Raw genomic sequence first — 8,329 nt, forward strand, 5'->3', positions numbered from 1 at the left:
ACAGGGGCCCGGTACTGTTTAATGTCTTTGATAACAACCTTGATAAAAGGAGAATGCATGGTTGTTAGACAGATATGATGCCTCAATGCCCTGCAAGCTAGAAAGCCATCTAAAGCTGAAGTATGGCTATGAAGGCCTTAGAAAGGCTTACTGCTTTTATGCTCAGGATGATTTTCTCTACAGTTGCACACTATTTAATCTGAATCTCTAAGTACCCAAGCCAAGTTAGCATGTCTTCAAAAACAACAAAAATCCTATACCTCAAAGAGATACCACTAAAAAGAGGTGTCTACATTTTAGAACTTATCTAAATTTGGAAGTGGGAGAAATATTCTGGAATACAACATCATACATATAGTAATGCATTGTGTTTATGTTCACAGTTTTTCAGTGCCTTTGCCTTCCTAATCCATGAGTGCTGGGAGGCATCCACTGGGACATGTAGCAGTCCAGATAACATCAGGTTTTCCGGACACTGTAGAACAGCCAAAGAGCACAGATTTAGAAGAAATAGAGCCTAAGGCCTGAAAACCTGAGTTTAAACAATAACCATAGATGTTAGGGAAATGCATGTAAAACTTTTACAAGCCAGTGTCTCATAGTAACAATTTTCCTGATTTTTCCTGGGATGATAGGGACAGAAGGAAATGTTCTTGAAAAACATGAGGAAAGGCTAACAACTCTCAAAGCTCAGAGACTAAAAACATGATGAGGTATGTAGCTTCTGAACTAAGTATGAGAGTAGGAAACTGTGCTTTGGAAAAATGTTAATTTTTACTCTTTTTTGGGGTGCCAAACTTGTGATTTTACATGTTGATGATTTCTGGCCTGTATTTTTTAGGTTTAAATGTGTGAAGTTTTTGTTGGAGAAGTTCTCACCTTGATTTCCTTTTAGGAAAGATTCAATAGAATGATTTCTTTTATTTAAGAGCAAGACTACATTCATGTTTTTAGCTATTTCTGCAAACTAGTTGCACTTTTTTTTTTTTTTCCGTTTGAAAGAAAATATTTCTAGCCATTTTTTTTCTAGGAAACTAAGCTTTTGCATTATGCCTTTTTCTGGTAGTCTCTGTATGCTGCCTCTGTGTTCTTCCATTGCCTAATGCAGTACAGGGACTTCAATCCAGTGTGAGCATACTGGAACATTTATGTGTCTCTTTATACAGTGTATAGGGCAGTGATGTCAGAAATACTGATCCCAAGAACAAGATGGTTTTAAACAGCATGGTGCAGCACCTCTCCTGGCTTTCCCAAGCAAATGCTGTGATAACACTCATTCCACTTTCACAACAAGCTCATTCAGATGATGATATCTGAAGATAACTGTATTCTACTTTGCAAAGATACCTTTATTCTTCACAGATTTGAGAAAAAAAAAAAAAGTTATTGCAAGAAAGAGTGAGCAAGGGTGCAATAGACTTCTTACCCTTCACACAAACTGAATTCAGATTTACAATTCAGTTTGCAATTTTGGTTATAACAGTAAGCTTCTACATTGCAGGTATATGTTTGAAAGATGGCAGAATATCCAACTAAAAGCAAGAAAGGCTTGTTGAGATTTCATGGGGAGCAGGGCGAGCAACTTCACTGGCTTGTTCTCACACACCACGACCCTTCCACCCTTCTTCCCATCTCCCACTGACTTCTGTGAATCCCTTCTGCTTCTTTTGCTAATACCTTTGCTTTATTTAGTCCACAGTGGCATTTATTAAGTTCAAGAATATGATCTGACACCCCAAAACACTCTGCAACAAAGCAAATCCAAATTAGACTCTCACCAATAAGTAACAAGTGCAGCTATCTTGTCTGTCTGTGATAGGAGGTAAATCTTAGAGATTAACCACCCATAGGTAAGAAATGTAGCTGTCACTCATTCAACATTGTACCCCATCCTTTTTTTCCTTGGCACGGGTGTGATACGGCTGGTATTTATGCACCAGCTGCTTCTGGAAACATCTGCAGTCAGTAGAGCAGAAGGTAGAAGGTGTTTTAATTCTAGCTCATCTGCAGAGAAAAGCTGTTTACTTAACTTTTATTTTTGTGGATTGAAGGTTAAATTTAGCAGTACCTCAGGTTAATCATAGGTAATTATGTTGTACATCTGCCCCCAAGCATGTCTCTGAACTGTCATTTTCAAAGTTTGCTTGTTTTCTGGTGATAGAGTAGGTGTTCAAAAACATACATTTTCAGAAATTTTTAAACCAGTCAGCACAATTTAAGTCAGACATACCAACAAGTCGAACATTTATATTTGATAACTGACACTGAAATGCTAATGTTTGCTTAAATATTTTACTTAAATCCAACATACCACATCATTAAAACGTAAGTGGTTAATTGTTTAATCAGTTAAAAGTTATGAAAATAATGGGAAGATGTTATAAAGGTAACAATAAATATTTGCAGTTATAACCTTCACTTATAGCATGTATCTCAGTGTGATGTTCTTTAAAGTACTGCTTCAGTTTCAGAAACTCTACCCCTGGACAGTTTACGATCTCTCAGCAGTTTATTTTACACAGCTTTTCCTGAGCACAACAGGTACACTCTCTTGATGGCAAATTTCTTGCAATGATTAGACAAAATACATACAATGTCTTACAAAGAAGGAAGCAGAGGGGACTTCCTAACAAAGTGAGGAATGTGACTGCTTGCTCTGACCATAATGGGATTTGAGCTACATATGAGACAGGGGAACAAAAACTAAAATAAGATTAAAAAAGATTAAATCTATTTATTTTTCAATGGTGGTAAAAAATAAATAAATAAAAATAGCAATTTATTGTGGAAAAAAATGCACTATTAAAGTTTGACTTTTCAAAGAACATTCTGGACAGATTGGAGAGCTGTGTGATCACCAACTGCATGAAGCTTAACAAGAGCAAGTGCTGCGTCCTGCACCTGGGACGGGGCAACCCTGGCTATACATACAGACTGGGTGATGAGATGCTGGAGAGCAGCCCTGCACAGAGGGATCTGGGGGCTGTGGTTGACAGCAAGTTGAATATGAGCCAGCAGTGTGCCCTGGCAACCAGGAGGGCCAACCGTATGCTGGGGTGCATCAAGCACGGCATTGCTAGTCAGTCAAGGGAAGTGATTGTCCTGCTCTACTCTGCACTGGTGCGGTCTCACCTCGAGTACTGTGTGCAGTTCTGGGCACCACAGTACAAAAAGGACATTAAACTGTTGGAGAGTGTCCAGAGGAGGGCTACAAAGATGGTGAAGGGCCTAGAGGGGAAGACATAGGAGGAGCGGCTGAGGTAAATTGGCCTGTTCAGCCTGGAAAAGAGGAGGCTGAGGGGAGACCTCATTGCAGTCTACAGCTTCCTCACAAGAGGGAGTGGAGGGGCAGGCGCTGACCTATTCTCCTTAATCACCACTGATAGGACCCGCGGGAATGGTGTCAAGCTGAGGCAGGGGAGGTTTAGGCTAGACATCAGGAAGAGGTTCTTCACCGAGAGGGTTGTTGCGCACTGGAACAGGCTCCCCAGGGAAGTAGTCACTGCACCAAGCCTGTTTGAATTTAAGAAGCGTTTGGACTGTGTGCTTAGTCACATGGTCTAAAATTTTGGGTAGACCTGTGTGGTGCCAGGAGTTGGACTTGATGATCTTTATGGGTCCCTTCCAATTCGGGATATTCTATGATTCTGATTTTTTCCATGCAATTTTTTTATGTCAAAATACTCAATGCCTATCTACATATATAGTTATCTCTGTATTTAATATCCTTCTCCATCTTTTTTATTAATGTTTATCTTACATAGTCTTCTACAAATTATATTCTAAGGCAATGTCCCTATTACATGAGTTCAACCTTTGTATAACAATAGAATAAAACTACACTTTTATGTCAGTTGCAATCATCAGTTCATCTCTTGTTACTCAGAATACATTCCCTTCATTTCATCAAAACCTGAGTACCAGATATCAAAACTAAGGAAAACAGAGTTACCACATTCATCTTTTTGACAGTGCATGTGTAAGATAAAATCTTTATAAAATTTGTGTTTTAAGGCTGTATTTTAAATGGCCTGAAAAAGTGATTTCCTGCATGAAAAGAGAAGTCATGTTCAATAAAGGAATTACATATCCAAAAGGAAAAGACAAATAACAAAGTTACTGGAAAAAAAAAAAAGTGAGAACGATTTAGATACATTTGTAATTAATAAACAGGGAGGGATTTTTCTTTGTTATCTTGTCAAGTTGCAGTTATGAAGACATTGAGCTCTATGATGATAAGGGAATTCCAATGAAGTTATGTCAGCAAGTTATGTCAAAAGGAGGATTGCTATCCTGACTTATATAAAGAATGACAGTTCTTTCCAATACTTCATTTTCTCACTGAGAAAGCTTTAAAAAAGCACTTGGATTAAATAGCTAAATTAACTAATTAAAATCTGTGTGTTGCACTTAGAGAAAAAAATTGTGTGTACTGAGCCTCATAAACCCATGAATGGTAGAGCTCCTGTAATTATAACCCTCTGTGAGCACATAATCTTAAAACAAATCTAAAAATATCATGTTTAATACTGTATTGTGTTTAATCATTTCATCATGAAAAATAATTTGTGAAACAATTAATTTTGGATTCATCACCATTTCCTCAATATACATGGAAAGTTAGTTTTTTTTTTTCCACTATATATCATTGTGTATTAGTTCAGTAAGATTTTATTATTTAGAAATCAGTATCTGTATACCTGAAACATTGCTTCATCAGAATACAAGTCAAGTAAAAAGATTAAAACCTGTTGGAACCAAAAAATATATATAAATAAATAAATATATCCTTTAATTTAAACTATCCTTGCCTGTGTAAGTAAATTCAAATGAGAACAAATTTAACCTTTTGTCTTCCTGTATAACTCAGTTGTTTGAAAACCAGTTAAAGGATCATAAACAGCAAATGAATATTAGTGTTAAAAATAAACTGAATTTTCATTGAGTTTATCATTTTTAGGCTAATGATACAGAAATTAATTTCATATCTGACTTAGGATGGAATATGGAATGGTCTTTAATCAAATTTTATTTTTCTATTGCCTGCAGACTTGTAATGCAATGCCCCATATAATACAGTCTCATTGACCACACTGTTTATTTTATTCTGCTTCTGTTTCAGTTTTAGCTACACTAGCTCAAATAGATCAGCCACCCACTCAGATTAAGACATTCTCAGCAGTTAATCATAACTGGACTCAACAGAGATCCAGTTGTCCAGAACTTCTCAACTAACAGTCTCCCAGCCTATACACATCTTCTTAAACACTCACTTGGAGTACGCAGGTAGCAAGAAAAATTTGGACAGTTTTTTTCATTTCAGTTCCCATTTTTTACTTTGGGGTGGTGAAGGAAGAGGTTGCTTTTTTTTTTTTTTTTTTTTTTTCAGTTAACATTGCTGAATGGTGTAAAAGGACTGGGATTTTAGATTTTTAGAATTAGGTATAATTCAATATTTATGGACTCATGCATATAAATAGAAACTCACATGAAAATCAACAAAGAATAAAATACATGCCTCAGAGTCATTTTTAAAATAATAATTTTTCAAAAGTAAAAATTTCATGGAGATGAACACAGGCATTTGATTTTGCCAAGTAATCTTTTCTAGGCATATTCATGGTAGATAGACAGCAATAACATTTGAGAATATGCTTACAGCATGATATAAAAGCTACTTTTGTATGCTGCTCCAAGCTTCTTCTGAAATTATGACCTGAGAGCTAGAAATCCCAGTCCTGTCAAGAAAATCCCAGTCCTACCAGATGCAACTGACCTAATGTTACTGACTGCAGACAGAACCAAACAGATGTAACAGTTATCCAAGGCAAATAAGCTATCCTGGACACCAGGATTAGCAGAAAGCGTGGTTTACATGAACCTCCCCCCACTTTGGTGATGCAGCTGTAGTGTTCCTGGTCTCTGGTCCATTTAGAACTGGCTTAGCTACCCCTGTTCTATGCTGCTACAGACACCCTCACAGTTAACATTTTCTCATTTTTACTGGTAAACTAACCCATAATTGGTCTCATTGATTTCAGAGTCTATTTACTCATGAGGGCATCTGTAGAAGGATAGCTGAATCTCCCATAGCTGTTTAAACTGATTCGCTCCCTTCTTCCTACATTATTTCTACAGTGTAATTGTAATTACTGTTAATGGAGTTGCACCCATAAAAAACCTGCATAAAGAGCTTAAGGTATTTAAATATCTCAACAGAACTGTAACACTCAAAAAACAGAAACTGTAGAACCATGTATGATTCCATGTTTATTAATGTGTATTTTCATTAAAAACACTCTTCTAAATGCCGAAAATACATTCTCAGAAGAAAAGAAAGATGAACTTCAGCGAATTGAAAGTAATTTGGGATGCTACATACCACAGATTCCTACTCTTCTTTCATATTCTAAAGATGTTCAGAACATTTCTTTTCTGCCACTGTTGTTTACAAGTTATACAAACAAATAAAATAAACTGATTATGTGACTAAGTTTACATGGAAAATGGTGCATTTACCTGTAGATCCCCTTCAGTATGTCTGATTTATCTTAACTATATGTTACCAAAGATTTTAGGCAGAAAAAACAATTCACATGTCTGTATGGAAGTTCACAATAGCACTGCATCAAAATAGGAAAATAAACCTTTTTTCAATTTCATTTTGTTCTCTTTATTTTGGGGGATACTATGGATGGTCAAAACATTGCTTTGAAACATCAGAAGAACTTACAAATTTAATATTTGGGAAAAAAAAAAAGGCAGATAAAAATATTTAGATTGTTCCAAAACTTTTAAATAGATAATATCCCTTCAAGAAGAGACAAAGTAAGGAGGTTCTCTTTGTGACTAAATTAAGAAACGAACAGCTGCACAAGATTCACAGGTATCTTATGCAATACATCCTCAAACAATAGATTTCTTCTTATTTAGTACAAAAGAGAGAAAGAAATTTTTGGCTTTCTCTTTTTCCAAAAACAGCAAGAATATGTTGAGAAAAAAAAAAGAAAGAAAACAAACAGTAAAGAACAGTTAGCAACCTAGTTAAGAGTGTCCCACTACATGTGAAGATGAACTTGAAATCACAGCTTCAAGGAAAAAAAAAAAAAGTTAAAACCAAAAACATTGCATCAGCATCTGCCAGTTGTAATATCAACATAACTGAAGGCAGGAATACGATGGATACACCTATCCAATAGAACATATGCAAAGATTAAACCTCCATACTGCCTGAGGGTCAAGTGAGGTTTGTTTGTTTGTTTGTTTTTCATGGAGTTGAATGGGAAGTAATAAAATCACTTTTAGTACCTCTTCTGTACCCACTCCCCACCACCCAGCAGTCCAAGCTGGCAAGTTACTACTTCTCTAAAGGCAAAACATATCCCGGTGCAGCCCCAACAACCAGAGATAAAAATATGACATATTTCAAAAGAGCTATGCATATTTCATGGGCAAAAAGTTCTCTCCTTATAGACAGCAGGCACAAACACAACAAGCATTTGTTAACTATGTTAATAGCTATCTCCCTGAATACATACCTATTGTCAGAAGGCATTGTTTGAACTAACTGTATGTGTTTGGTTATATGAAATGGCATATGTCTGAACCCAGAAGGTTGTACAGCGAACAATGCCCTGTCATGTGATATGACATATGTATGTATCCAGGCTATAGAGCTGCCACATTAATAAGAGCATTTTAGGTGTAACAGATGAGCTCTCTATTTATATGATACCTTTAAAAGAACATTTTCTGCTTCTTTAAACTTGCTTTTAATAAGAAGAAAAAAATGTGAGTAGAAAACAAGTTGCCTTCTTCCTCCACTCTGTATATTTTAAAAAGTCTATCAGCATAAGAAAATGTATGTGATACTTAACATAACTGAATGTAATTCAACAGCTTACTAATTACAGTTTCCTAAGAGATGCCATTTAGATGATCCTCTGCTATTTTCTGAAGTGATGCACTTAAAAAGTTCAGTATCTTGTAGAAACTTCACATAACACAGGAGCCGTGTGAGCTAATCTGATGCAATTCTATCATGACCATGGAAATATATAGTAGAATAACTAAAATGTTATTAAAGCATTGCAGAGAATATTTATTCAGTGAGCAATGAGTCAGAGAAAAGTGAAAGTTCTGGATTTAAATATGTATGCTTTCTTCCATCTTTCTTTGAAATGAACAGTTATTCAAGAAAGCATATCTATTAACAGTAAAGTGTAATTTGCAAGTAACAAAATCATGGGGAACTACTTGTAGTGCTTATTAGGAACAGCAAACCCCAGCAAGCATTTACAGTGGCCAGCTGTAAAGTACTAAACACATA

Source organism: Anser anser (genome assembly GCF_964211835.1).
Source record: "Anser anser genome assembly, chromosome: 2".
Taxonomy (NCBI): Eukaryota; Metazoa; Chordata; class Aves; order Anseriformes; family Anatidae; genus Anser; species Anser anser.